The sequence below is a fragment of the Corvus kubaryi genome, unplaced genomic scaffold, assembly GCF_017639235.1.
Source record: "Corvus kubaryi isolate FWS band 111438036 unplaced genomic scaffold, C.kubaryi_AGA036_p1.0 37201, whole genome shotgun sequence".
NCBI lineage: Eukaryota > Metazoa > Chordata > Aves > Passeriformes > Corvidae > Corvus > Corvus kubaryi.
The window spans coordinates 545,779-560,685 of record NW_024581058.1 but is presented as its reverse complement, the minus strand read 5'-3'; the positions used below and the strand labels follow the sequence as shown (position 1 = coordinate 560,685).

The window sequence follows — 14,907 nt, the reverse complement described above, 5'->3', positions numbered from 1 at the left end:
AAAAATCACCTATCAGCAATCTCGAGTGGATATTTCTGCCTAACTTCTTAATTCCCTTCCAATGCCAGAGAATTCCCAGTTTCTGTTTCTGAGCTGGCTCCCAGCTGACCAGCCAGCTTATCAGCACAGATGCCTGCACAGCCACAGAGAAACATCCATCCCTGCTAATTTATGACGACCAGCACAGAAAAGGGATACACTGTAACACTCAAAAATGAAGCTCTTGGGAGCATTCAGTGACAGGATGAGCACGCCTAAATTAATACAACTTCAAATGGCACATTTCGTTCATTTAACCCTAACCTTTCTGAACACAAACACTATCAGAGCATCCTGTTTTCTCTGTCGCCAGGTACATAAAAATGCCATCCACCTTGAGGACCCTCTTGGTAGCACATTGGCTCATATTTTTCCTAGCAGCCACTGAAATCAAAGGTAATTTATACCTGATGTCTGCAGAACATGAATACCAGCAGAGCTCACTGGACTACAGAACCCTTAACATGACCCATTTTAGCTAAAAACCTGCTAAAGCCAGGCCAGTTATGCTGCATGGAAGTCCTGACTGCTGCTCTAACAGAAAACTCATGTAATTTATAGGGAGCTGAAGGCACTTTGCACTGTCAGGCTGCAGGCAGTCCATTAGCTTAGCAATTCTCAGAGACTCCCAGATGTCTTTAGCACTAATAGATCCCCCCCCCACACACACACTGAATTCTGCCCTTTCCCCCGAGTTAAACTGAGAGCTCAAATACTGAGGGAAGCACTAGACCAAGTCTTGTGTCTCCAGCACAAATCCTGCCTGGGAGAGCTGTAATAACCAAACCTGATTTGATTCCAGCTCAGCAAAGAACAAGGCAATGAGCTGAAAAATGAGCATAGCAAGGGAAGAGCTACCTGAGATTTTGGGAGGCTACCATCAGCTAATCCGGCCATTATGTAAAGCCAGAGCAAACAAAGACTGGTCACAAGGTGGAAATGCAAACAGAAACAGGAAAACTGTTCAAGGAAGTGGAAAAATAGTTATTTTATTCATCAGGAGACACCATATTTGGCCACATATTTAAAATTCTGAATAGAATTCCACACGGACCTTTTCAGAACTAAATATGAAGTCTACAGCTGCTCAAACACTTGCTGGAATGAACTCACATATTTGTGTCTCTCTTGGTGTTTTTGCTATGCTCCACTACTCTCATCTTTTTTTCCTCAGCAGCCTAAACATAATGGCCCAAATGCTTGTATATTGTGTGGTAGCAAAGAATGATCTTCAGAAGCGCCAGATGCTTTGTGCCTTCAGATTATTCACTGCTTATGGCAGCAAGTTCACGCTAGCAGCAAAAAACTAAATCCCAGAATGTAATTCCAGTCCAAATCCCAACAATATAAATATGCACTGCTAATTTTGTATACATTAAAGACAGAGAATCTCCACAGTCCCCCACATTGCCTCTTTGAAGGCACTTAAAGACACAACATATAACTAATAATATAATTCCAGATAGGTTTAACATCAGATCTTGCATTTTGGCTGCCTGATCATAGTAGGTTAAACAAATATTCAGCTATGGAATGAAAAACCCCTCCTTCCTGTGCTTATCTAAACATAAAATGGCAATATATTTAAAGTAGTAAGGACTACTGCAAATTATCAGCAATCAGTGATGAAAGAAAAATGTGGCCTCAATTCATGGCTCATAATTATTTCATTTCCAAATACTGCAGAAATCCCTGATAACTGCTAAATAATAAAAGCTCTCCAAGGAGCCCGCAGGTGCTCGCCTTGGATGTAATTTTTCATGTAACTCCTCAGTTCTGTCCAACTCAATGAATTCAATCCTAATTTTTGCACTGAACATTTTCTGGTCTCTTGTTCTATGAGAAGGTGGAGAACTTTGAAACTCAGATTCACAGGAAAACTTGTACCCATTTCCTACCTATCCTGAAACTGGATGTTGAGCCTTAGCTCAAAGGAAAACCTGTTGACTATGTGTACCCAAAAAAGGCAGGCTGGTAGTTTTTTAGACTTCAGCACTTTCCAAGGGTTGTAAATGTTACCAGCTGTTAACCAAAAGAAAAAAATACTTCCAAGAAGTGAAAGAAATCCACAGATTCCAGTTACCTAAAAGGGAGAAACAGCCTGAATCCACTCCCAGTAGCAGAATTCTGTGTTTGCTGTGTTTTTAGCAGTCCAGATGGCTCTGTTTTATTTACATGTCCCATCTAAACAATCACTGCTGCGTTGTGGCAACACTTGTCACTGTTGTGACAACAGGAGGGAGATCTCTCCCCTCAGTTATAAATCACAAATCACTGAGGGCAGCTGCAGCCTCTGCTTCTTTATCATCCCCTTCAAGACAGGAATTTTAGTGAAAGATGGGAATCTATTAACTTTGCTGGCTGAGCTATGCTAAGTGGAGAGAGATGAAAGATGAAGTAATGAAAGGGGAAGAGAGCCCAGCATCGTGACTGACCTGTGCAAGGACAGCCCTGGTGACCTGCTCACAAATGAATTATTCAGCTGCCACATCTTGCCTGCAGCTCCACAGGAGTGAACACACAGGTCAACCCAACCCCATCCTGTTCAGTTCCTTGGCAGCCCATTCAGGTTGGTGAAAGTGGACAGGATTGTTAGTATTTGGGGGCATTGGGTTAAAAAAGGGTTTATATCACTAGCAGTATTTAAGTGAAAGAGAAATGCAAGGTACTTTAAAGTGCAATATTTCAAATAATTTTCAAATAAGTGTATCAGTCTCTCCTGGAAGATTGAACCATTCTTACTAAAACTACGACAGTCATCTCAATAATAAAGAAAACATCTCTGCTAATCTAAAATTTGGTGAAGGTCTAGCAAGGAGAACACCACACACATAACAAGCCACAAAGGTTAAGAGCTGCAGCCGTGTGATCTCAAGAAAATCATCAGGCCTAATTAAGGTGATGGCACACAGGTTTTCCATGGAGAAAATTATAAGCAAAACGAGTAACACAAAGGGAAAAGCACACACAACTTAAAAATTGTAGGTTGCTTGTCAAAATACAGGTTGTTCAGCTTCTCCCAGATCAAAAGGATCTGGGACATGGACTCCTAACCCAATCCTAGATGAGATAGGATTCTGTTCTTTCCCTCAGGAGCACAGATAGCAACAACCAAGATTCAAGGAAGCTGGAAGCACAACAAATGGAAGAACATAGAAGCTTTCACAACTTAGAAATTAATAAGCGTATGTGCATTTTGGACAGCCACATGCAAGCAATGCATTAAGATAACAATCTTGGTTCAAAACAAGCAGGTACAAATTTCGAGTCTCCTTAACAACCCAGCATCCCCAGGGAAGCCACTGCTCCCAGGCAAATACATCCCTGGTAAAGGGGTGGGAGAAAAGAGAATAAAACTGACAGATGTACCCAAATCTCAAGGGAGAGCTCAAGCTGGACCAATAAAACCCATGCCAATCAAGCAAACTATACACTACTTATTTACCTTTGCTGAAATGCTCATTACAGGAGAATTACAGCTGGAAAAGAAACCCCCAAGAAGGCAGCTCCTGACATTTCATGTAAAGGACACTTGAGTCCAGCTGTCTCCAGTGGAGCAGCCGTGAGACAGGGCCGTGTCACGCACACTGCCCCTCGCTGAGCACATCATCCCCCGAGAGTGTCACCTGCGCTGCTGTGACACCCCCAGTGCTGCGAGATGAGCTTGGCTCTGGTGTGCCAGCCCTGCCCTGGCTTCGCTCTGCACTGAGGCTCTTTGCTGTACTGGCTCTGGGTGCTGAATCAAAGTGCTGAATTTAAGGTCTGGGGAGAAGTGAAAAACGCTGTCCCTTCTCTGAATCACCACAGAGTGAGATTTCATTTACTAATACCAACAGAGCATCTGAGCCACAGATATAAATTCCTTGCTCACATAACATATTGCAGCAGAGTTATGCCAGGCATCAATTTATTTGTTTGGATTTTCCAATAAGTATCTGCTGCACAGAGCACCACCTATTCTTTCCACAGGGGGTTTATTTAGCACTGCATCCCTTCTCATCTGATCAATGCAATTTAAGGTCTTCCATTTGTACAAAGTTGGCACTGCCTAGAGTACACAAAGTACAATTAAAGAAAGCACATAGATTTTTCTGTCACTTTCAAATATGGGCCACTCTGTCTTTTGTCATGTGTTTCTTCTATTCAGTTTGTTCCCTTCCCTGGCACAGGTTAGTCAGTCTTGCCCACGTGACTTAGTTTTGTTATCCACAGAGTTGTTTGCTTAACCCCATAAAAACTGTGAAATAATGTAATACTAAGAAAATTTATGCCCCAAAAGTAAGGTATTGAAGAAGTCATACACACCTATAAAAAGACACTCAGCTATTAAAGATCACTAGAGCAGCTCTACAAACGTGGAGATTGCTGTGTGCAGAACTGACCTTCCATGCTGCAAAAATGTATGTTAATATGCCCCTAAACAGTATATGGCCATGCAGCCTGGCAAGTGAACTCAAAAATTCAATATACAAAGGGTAGCTGCAGCCTCTGAGTGATCACTGCCTTGAGAAACAGAGTATTTTTATTCAAATGCAACCTCAGAGAGAAACAGCCCTTCCTTTCCTCGCCCTGAAAAGACAAGGTGTGTGACTGTGAGGAACAAAGCAAAAGTAATGTGCACCATGTCACCCTGACCTGAGACACAATTCTAAGGTGCACCACAGAAAAAAAAATAAAAGAGAGAGAAAGTCCCTGGAACTTCAAAGAGTACATTTGTGTGTGTGAAATACAAAGACACTCATTTGCTGGAAGATGTATAAGGCTTCCATTAAGCAATTCTTTAATCTCCAGGTGACAGAGAATGCTTTCCTGGTTATGTGAAAGAAAGAACAGCAGGGAGCACAGAACAGTTGCAAAAGCCACTATTGGCAATAATCCAGAGTAAGATCTGAGCAGCCGAACCATCCTGAGCTATCCCAGGGGATTCCCACGAGTGCTCTTCCTCCAAAGAACAGCTCTGGGTCCCATTTCCTACAGGGAAGGAACCAGGGGTTGTCTGTGGAGCTGCAGCAAATAGCAAAACTTAGGTCACTCTCCAAGTGTTTCCAGCTTAACTTTTGACAAGGTTTGGGAGAAAGCTGAAGGGAGGAGAGAAGCTGGTCACAGGCAGCAGCAGGAGAGAGATGACTGGGAAAGGAAAAGGCATTTTGAATAGGAGGTTGATTAACATGAAGTGACATGGGCAAAACCAATTCCAAACACACAGCATTGGAAATGGAGCTAATTATTCCCAATCCAGAAAGACAGTGTTGTGCAAATGTCAGTTTTCCATGCTGCATTCACAAGAATAACTGGGATGTCGGGAAAGAAATAAAAACCAAAGTCAAATATATTAAATCATGCTATAAATATGTGAAACTCAGGCCCAGCCCTTTTCTTTTCCTGCCTGGACAGCAGTGTGGTGTGAGTGGCTGCATCTCCACAGCACCTCAGCTCCAACCAGCCCTATCTTTATAATTTTCCTATTGGCATCATGAACATGATGGCATTACCAACCCCAGACAAACTGGGAGATCCTTCAGAGGACAAATCACATGAGCATCTCGTGTGCCTCATTAATACTGCTAAACACAATAGGAAGCAACCTGAAACAAGTATCATCACTTAGTGCAAACAGGATCAGCTGTTAATAACCTGTTAGCAGCACAATTAGCAAATTGGTTATTCATGCTCATTATCCATCGTTCAATTTGCAAACAATGTTGTGAACAGATTAGAACACAACCTTATCAGTGGAAGTCCCACCTGAGATGTAGTATTTTCTATTAAGAGCTTACCAAGTTTCCCCACAATGCACTGAGGTTTATTTTTGGACTACCTAGAAGCTCTGAAAACCTGGCATCCATCAAGGCATCATTTCATAGAGAGAAAATACAAAAAAAGTCAATTTCTCTTTCTCCCAAACAAAGCACAATTCCTAAGAGCCTTCCAACAGCCATTGTGCTGGCAGTGCTTTGTTGCCAGCTTTGCTGAGGTTTTCCTTCCACACGGAGCAGAGAACAGCAAGGCTGAGGTGGACACACTCCTCAGTTCAGCAGCTCTCAGGTGCAGCAGTCTGAGCTTACCCTGGTCCTGCTCAGAGAGCAGCAGTGGAAATCTCCTTGCACTGCTCCCAGAAGACTCTTACCCTTATCAAAAGCTTTGTCTTTGTAGTCACATTCTGCAAAGCCCACACAGTACAACATCCACTGTGCAAAAATGTACTTTATCCATTCTAAACCAAACCTTAAACCCAAATTCCAGCTTTCAGCCCAATGAACAACGGTTCCCAACTTAATCCACGACCTCCGTGATATTGCAGCATATTTGCCCTGTTGGGAAAGTCCTTCCTTAAGCATCAGATACTCATCCAGTATAGACTTTAAAAAATAAAATCAGACCAATTTTCATTCATATTGACTGCACTTTATAAACTGCTTTATAAAGACCACTTAAAGTGGGTTGGGGTTTTTTCACTTGGGATAAATTGCATGTCAGTCCTGTGGGTAAGACAAACTAAAGCCTAACTTAAATATATATTTTTTTGCCATAATAAAATTTATCATTTATAGTTACTTACTGAGAGAGTACAGTAGAATAAACTGTTTACAAACAAATAAAAAAAATCCAAATTTCAAACTGAAAAGCTAAAACTACCATGTAGTTCAAGCAGGTTTTTAATCTTAAAAAGAGACTAAGTAATTTTCAAAGCAGAAGCTGGCAGACTGGAGACAAGCTGAACCACTAAACAGCAATTTCATAAAGAATTCAGCTGCAGCCAAATGCTGAGAGGGCTAAGAAGAAAACAAATGAAAACAGAAATTGCAACAACATTGTGGAGCAAGGCTTGGGTTAATGATTACACTCATATGGAGCATAAATTATGAAAAGTTTTTATTTAGATTACACTTCACAGGACCATTTCACACTTCCGGATGACCAGTAAGGGAATGTTGATATCTGAAGATCTCAGCAGGATATTCTTTTCAGTTTAGGTTAAAAATGATAGACTTTTAATACCAACAAATAGCAATTAAATGAATATACTACTGCACATGTCATTTTGGACTACACAATATTCTGCCACTCTGAATAAAAAACATAAACATGAGCAAACTGTACCAAAAAATTCAATATGTATTTTCTCCTAAAAGGGTATTAGTGAGAGCCAAGCTGCTGCATTCAGCATAATTTGCACTGTATTTTTGTCCCATCTGGTCTGGCAAGTAAGGGAGCTTTGCAAAAAAAAGGGAAGCAATAAACAGTTTGATGAGTTTAATTTAATGAAGTTTTATATCTTCTTTGTCAATCTGAAGTCTCATGGGAGGAAAGTTTCAGAGTAATCCTCAAAGTTTTAGCCCAGCTTTGTTAACAAAAGAGAAAGCCATATCAAACAGGTGGGTTACCACAGGAGAGAAAATTTCAAGGAGATGTTCAAGTTTTCAGCTGAACTTTGAAAAGGCTCCTTTTTCTCTTTTCTGCTTTGAGACAGAAGAAGGTGTTTATTTCGGGAACTCATTAAAAATGAAGATCACGTCCTCTATAGAAGGGGAAGTGCAAAAGCCACCAGTCACCAACAGTGTGACATACACACATTTGGGATTAAAAATATCATCCCCTGGAAAATAAAGAAACAGAGTCCCATGACCCAGCTCCATGGGATATCAGGCACTGCACTGACATCACACAGCTGTGTGGGAAATACCACTCTCCTCAGGAGAAAAATGGGGAATACAGTGTAATTGGGATATCATAGGGAGGGAACAGAAAAAAGGAGAATAAAAAAGCAAAATACTACCTTGGACTACTTTTTTTTGGTTTGAATCTTTCGGGGACCTTGACATATTTTCTTCCATGTGGCATTTAAGGGCTGCTCTCTGCATTAACACTTGCAGTTTTGAAGTCTGAATATTGGCATAAATAACCAACTTCAGCAGAACTGCTGACACCAGCTGAGGGCCTCCAAGTAGGGAAAACAAACACTTTCATTCCTCAAGTGTTCTCCCTGGATTTTGAAGTGTAGAAATTTCACTTGGCTTTATCCTGAACATTCAGTTTCCTTGACTGACAGGGGAAGCAGCATTCACAGTGACACAATTTTCAGACCTGACTGTACAAGTGCAAAGGCCAGAGGAGAAAAGCAAAGTTTGCCAAAAGTTAAGCTGCTCCGTGATAACATTTTCAAATATTCATTTAGGGTGATCCTTACTACCAGGTAAACGTGACCCTGATGGCAAAGTGGTGCATGTTTGCCTTCCCTAACACCACGAAAAATGGTGAGCTCAGTTCAGTTTTGCAGAAAACAGGGAAAAACCAGCATCCACAGGTGTGAGACAGCTCCTGTGGGGTGAAAGGCCAGGAGCAATATGCAGTGCTGACCCTGAGATGGCTTTTTCCCCATGAGAAGCCTCTGTGCCCCCTGTGACCTCACCTTGTGTCCACAAGCGGAGCGGTTCCAAAGGCACCCACGAGCACGAGCCTGCTCCTCTGTCCTGGTGGGACGGTGCCTTCCAACAGTGAGAGAATGGATCCAAGGAGATGGAACAGAGCTGGAAGCAAAAAGCAGGAAAAGCATTACATTTCTGTGAAGTGGTGTCTTCCCAAGCAGCTTTCAGGCCCATTTCAGAGATATGATGATGGCAAGTGGAACAGTTCCATTTCTTCCCTCAGGATCCCACAGCTGGCACATCCTGCTTGAACCAAGAGGAATTACATCCTTGTAACCTGCAGCAGAGAGGCAGACAAGCCTGTCTACCAAAAGCATTGCCATTCCACTTGAAACTTTTCATCTCTGCCAGGTCTAACCTGAAGAGGGTAACAAGGGTAGGTGAGCAGCAGCAGTAGGAATGGGTATCATCTGGCTTATGTTTTTCAGGCTGTAACAAGCTTGAGAAAACCATATCCCAGTATTTCCTGGAGAAGACAGAAATTGTCCACTCCACCGCACTGATGGCAGCATCATTAAAGTAATGCACAGAAACAAAACTAATAGCAATGTACTACACCCAGTCAGGTCCTAGGAGAATGTTGTCTACTTGGATAGAGATCATCTCAGAAGTCAGGATGTTTTTGTACAGCCAGAATCATTCGGATTGGGCTTCCAAACCTGCTGTCAGAAGCAATGGCCACAGACACGAACACATGCCAGGTTAAATTAAGGGGCCAAACTGCTGAGCTTGCTCCAGCAATGCCATGCTCTGAGGGGCATCCTAGAGGAAAGCAGCTGCTCTGAAGGACCTACTGGAAGATTTCCACAGGCCAGGCCACTTACCTGCCTGGTTAAAAATTACTCTCTCTGGAAATATCTAAGCTGTAAGGACATGCCCTAGGAGTAATCCAGAGGCTGGCAAGTGGCACAGGTTTTATTACACTTCCTTTTTGATCAGATCAGATCTTTTGAAAGTCCCTCTCTGGAGAGGAGGTGACCAGTAGGAGCAGGTGTCCCATTCTTCCCCATCTGCAGCGTGGCAGTGGGAAAGACTCAGGTGGGAATGTTCTGTGGTGGAGGAACTCAGTACACTGGGTTTTGATCAACTGAAAAACATCTCCCTGTGTGACAGTAAAGCATCTGAAAATAGCAGGGAGACGAGAAAGTGTTGATACACATCAATTTTGATCAAAATGTGACTTAACCAAAACTCAGCATGGTTCTCAGTGACACACTCTATTCACATCACTTTCCTTCCCTGGAAAAGTTGCTTTCAAAATATATGAGGAACATCAACATAATTCACTACCAGGCCACTGCACATCACAGTTTCTGCCACCAGCCCTCATTTAATATTGGTTTCGTGGGATCTGTGCACAGGCTTTTCTCATTACTAAAGCTTCTCCATGTACCCAGAAAAGTCTTATTTCAAATTCTTTCATTGCATGCTTTGCTTAATTGAAGATTTTGGTTAAAACATTCAGTTGGAGCTGGTGTATAAACACACCATCAGTGACACCTCAAGCTACCAAGACTTAGGTCCAGCTTTCTTACTAAAAAATTCTGAGACAAGACATTTAAATGCTCCCCAAGAAGGGGAGAATCCTTTACACCTAAGTCAACATCATAGATTTTCAGGGGCAAAACTGACTAACTGTGACTTTTACAGCTTAATGAAGAAACAGAGCACCAGTTCAATCAGAAATGCAGGAAGCCAAAGGGTGTATTGGGAGTAAAGCTAAATTTGGGAAAGCATTTTATATTTGCTACACGGTTGGGAAACCGAGACATCAGTTTTCACTAGAAACAGAGATTCTTTTACCAGCAGGATTAAATAAGTGGCATTTTAAGGACTTCTTCTAACACTTGTTGCCTTTTCCACTGCAAACACTTTCTCCCTGGTTATGACTAACTCTTGGTCATTTCTCTCCATCTCTACTTCTCTTTTTCTTTAACATCTGCCCTCTTTCTTCCTTTTCCTCCCCTACATTTTTCTGTCAGTACTCCAGTTGGGCTTCTTTCCAGCTGCTACAACCCATCAGACCACCAGCTATGAGAAATGACCCAGGAACAGACCCCCCCCTACCAGACACAGCAATGTGAAAGTATCAACTGCAGAATTCAAACTACTCAAGATGCACAGTCTCTTCTCACATCCCCAGGTAAAATTCATTAGAGTGGAATGGTTGGATGATTTGAAATATTTATATTGAAGCGGTAACAGAAATTAAAGGAGGAATATCTTGATAATCTGATTAAGGACTAATGAATATATTCTCTGTTACACTCTGGTGATTGAACTCTAAATTTGAAGCTGCTGGTTTCACAGCTTCAGAGTTTAACTAACTGGTTTTCTGAGTTCACTTTCAAAATTTACTCAGACAGAGCAAACATGCCCTGTTTGTAATTGAAAGGATGTTAGTCCCAGAAGTGTACTTCCAACTGCCTCCTCATTACAATTCTCACATGTTGTCACCGCTGATATTTTGTCAGCAAAGTTTAATTAAACAAAAGCACTCGTGCACTGTGAGTCTGAAATGGCAGTGATGAGCTGGTGAAGTGCAATGGTGCTACCAAAACCCAAATCAGCGATATTTAAAATCCAAATATAGGAATTTAAAGGCTCCATTTCTGACAGTGAGTCTGGTCACTCCCACTCTTTTTTTTTGGAGCCAGCCTGGTCAGTCCCACTCTGTTTTGGAGAGGAGCGAGCTCAGCACGTGGGAGGGAGCTGTGCCTTTTGGCCCTGGGGATGGAGCAGAGCCACTGGCCTATTTTACTGAATTGTGGAGGCAGTCACAGTCTCTGGTGCCTGTGAGGTGGTGCTGGCACAGCGCTGACTGCACAGCTCAGCACCCCCTCATTCGGCATTCCATTGCTCAACCATGCACAGCTACCAAGATCCTCCCCGGTGCTCCCAGTGTCCTGAGCACAATGCACATTCCTCACGCGCTACAGCAGGAGAATCCATGCTCCGGAGCGAACACGGGCACACCGCCCTCTCCTGCTTCTTCTCATCACAGTGTCCTCATCCCACAGTGTTTCTTAAAAAAGCATTGTTTGGGGTTGTTTTCAACATACACCTTTGACTTTTAATACAGAAATTCCTTAGAAGCAGTGTTGAGTGTGAACGTCATCTCAGGCATCAGACGGCTGTTTGTGTCCTAGCACAGAAACCAAAATGCTTTTCCAGATATCCCTGGAACTTCAGTCCAATCCACAGTTTGTCTTCCGTTTCATCTTGCTATTTAGCAGCAGATCTTTTATTTGTGCCACCAGAACTGCTGCACACTGGTTTGCCCTCCTTCCTGAAGAAGGGACACGTTAAAGCTGCTACACTGAGTAGCAGCGGCACTTTCGGTTCGCTCCCAAGGGGTCCCGACTTTGCGTTTGTAACCACGGTGTAGCACATCCAGCAGCACACGGGCCTTGCAGCACTGCTGCTAATCCTGTTTCCAAAGCTTTTCCAGAGAGGGAGAGCTGTTACACGCTCTGGCATCTGATGCAGGGCAACCCTGTGCTGGCTCCCAGACTCACTGACTTGAAGGCAGCCTATTAAAACAAGCCCCGAGTTCCGGGCAAGCCATGCATAGCAAAGGCACATTCCAGGCCCTGGCTTTTTAACGTGAGTTCCACCTCATCTGCTTATCCTTAAACGTGCAGCGGCTCCTCCGTCAAACACGCACACTCAGCCTCTCTGAGACGGCAGTGACAGCCCCTCCACAGCCGCGCCAGAACCCGGGAATTCTCATTCCCAGCACTCCTGTAAACTGCTGGCAAAGCGCCCGCGCCGTATCCCGGGCTGCTGACTGCTCCACACAGACACTCCCAGCCGGATCCTTCAGCTAACACACAAAGCTCTGTGCCCGGGAAACCGAAATCCCGGGGCAGCTACACTGCCAGCTGAGCTCAAAAGGCCATTATTTTCTCCCGGTTTCCCTGTATTCCTCGAAATCTGCAGGCTCCCGTCCACATTTCCCTGGAATTTCTGGAATGTGTTAGACGCTCTGTTCACAAATGATCACGATGAGTTCAGTGCTGGCAAAACGACTCTGTAGTGAGAATATACCACGCCAACTTTGTTCATGTTTAATTTTGAAACTTTCTGTTGAAGTATGAAGACTGAAGAGAGAAAAATGGTTAGAAAAATCACTGTCATCATATTTTTCATTTATTGTTCTTCCCTGGATGAACTGGGGGGAAAAAAATAAAGCAAAAAGCAAAGAGCAGTGCTGAAAGCAGTTTATGTTCTCAGAATTCGTGGTTTGCTAATTCCAGGTGTAACTTCTCAGGCAGGCAGGAAAATTGGGTTTCAAAAATCATTGATTTTAGCATGAGGGTGTTTTTTGGAAGTTAATGACATGCAAATCATTATGCATAGATTTACATTTTTGATTAGGACAAGATTGAGAAGTTAGAAAATAGAGCAGTGATCCTCCTGCAGGTCTCAGCAAAGCTGTTTCAGGTCTGCCAGGGACATGAATAACTAACACAGAAAAAATAAGCAAAGGTCACAAAAAGAAAAGGATTAAAAGGCTGAAGATAAATAACTTGTCTCCACTATCCTCATCACCAAGGAGTTCAGGCTATCTAGGATGCCTACTTTTTTAATTAATGGAAAACTAGTTTGACGGGAAGACCTACGTCACGCTGGGGCTCTGAGGGGCTTCTCTGGAAACTCAGAGCTCTCTTACACTGAGAACACTCCTCCAGCCCCCAGCAGAACAGGCTGGCCTCAGGAGCTGTGAAACTCAAGTCTGCCACTGAAACCGGAGTCAGAAACTTGATCGAGCCAATGGAGTCTCTTGCATAATTCACTTTCTCTGGAGCGCTCCAGGCTGGGCTGGGAAGGAGCACCACAGTTCCCAGCCTTCCTCCAACAGACACTTCCTAAAGCTGCAGGACCTCTCCCTCCAGGAGCACAGTGCAAGCAGCAGACCCTCAGATGTATTTTCATGGGCTCTTAATTCTAGTTTACTGCAGGACACCTAGAAAAGGTGTGCAGGAGTAACGCTGCATTGGGCCAGTCTTCGAGCCTCCCTACCTGAATTCAGCTGCTACTTTTTGCAGCTTTAATTCTTCTTCTGGGCCAACCCACTGCGGCTAGAGAAGAAACACCAAAGCTCTGCTGTAGGTCGGAGGGGCTGCAGAAAATTACTGCAAATACCTGATATATGTAAGTGCTTCTACCTGATAGATGTAAGAGCATATGGGCCATCAAATTTGGGACTGGGAACAAGTGGTGGCATCCAGCAACAAATCCAAAACCTTTACCAGCAGGTACTCCAGCTCACTGAGTGTAGCTGCAACTTTTAAACAGCACAGGAACTTGGAAAGAAAGGGTGGATCCATATTTCACCCTTTTCTTGCTGTCTTGTCATCTAAACCTGTGCATCATAGAATTATAGAATGCTCTGGCTTGAAAAGGACTTTAAAGATCATAGCTACATGCCTCAGGAAGAAAGTGGGAGAGATTGAAAACATTATCAGTTACCACCTCTACCCTGAAGAATTTCTTCAAATAACACACAAAAAGAAAAGCCCCAACACTAATTCCCTATTTGTTCGCCAGAGAGATGAGGTACTGTAAAATCTACATTAAGGTCTCACTCTGCTGAATTGCATTTCAGCCCAGTTACCTCCCCAGACTCGGATTGTTTTAATGTGTTATTGTGCTTTTAATGTAAGCAAAGGAGAGCCATTCTCTTTCACAGTTAAGTCACAACCTTGATCCACAAATAGCTTTAAACAAAGGTAGCATTTGTTTTTGAAGACTTTTTTTTTTTCCTCCCCTGACAGAGAGTCCCTTCAACAAGGCAGGTTATTCTGAGAGGACTTAAACAGAGCCAAGACCACAGGAAGAAGGGAAGATGTAAAAAAGGGAAGGATGTAAAAACTTTCAGGAGAAGAATCCATTCACCGGTCCATTCAGTCACGTGCAGGGAGGCTGTGTGACTTCTTCTGTGTTAAAAAGCAAGGCCTGATTCTATTTCCCACTGCTTTTACTACTGCGGGAAGCCCTTAGAAAGCACTTTGCCACTATCCACATTTATATTTCCCTCTCCTACATCATCCTGCCGCTCGCGGCCCTACGAACAGCGTGAGGGCAGCTCGCCCTGCGTTTGAGCGAGGATTTAGCCTTCCTCACATCCTCGCTTACTTCCTGCACTCTTCCCTCCTTGTGAAGAAGCCACGATGCCCTTGTGCCCCCCTCAGCCTTCCTGCCCTCCCCCCCCACCGTGAGCACCGGGTCCCCCGGCACCAGCCCGTCCGGCCCTCACCGCGCCCTCCTTCCCTCGGTATCCCCTGCTCATCCCCTCACCGCCCCATCCTCATCCCCTCACCGTCCCATCCTCATCCCCTCACCGCGCTCTCCTTCCCTCAGTATCCCTTGCTCATCCCCTCAGCGCCCTATCCTCATCCCCTCACTGCCCCATCCTCCTTCCCTCAGTATCCCCTGC

The 14,907-nt window shown here is 43.7% G+C and overlaps 1 protein-coding gene across 5 annotated transcripts in view; it reads right to left on the bottom strand.

Moving 5' to 3' along the window:
• SHANK2 (SH3 and multiple ankyrin repeat domains 2) overlaps positions 1-14,907 on the bottom strand; it is a 278,469-nt gene that overhangs the window by 262,518 nt on the left and 1,044 nt on the right. For all 5 annotated transcript variants that reach the window (XM_042022398.1, XM_042022402.1, XM_042022401.1 and 2 more), the window contains exon 2: positions 8,450-8,567. The gene's annotated coding sequence lies outside the window, so the exon portion shown is untranslated. The remainder of the gene's footprint in view (positions 1-8,449; positions 8,568-14,907) is intronic.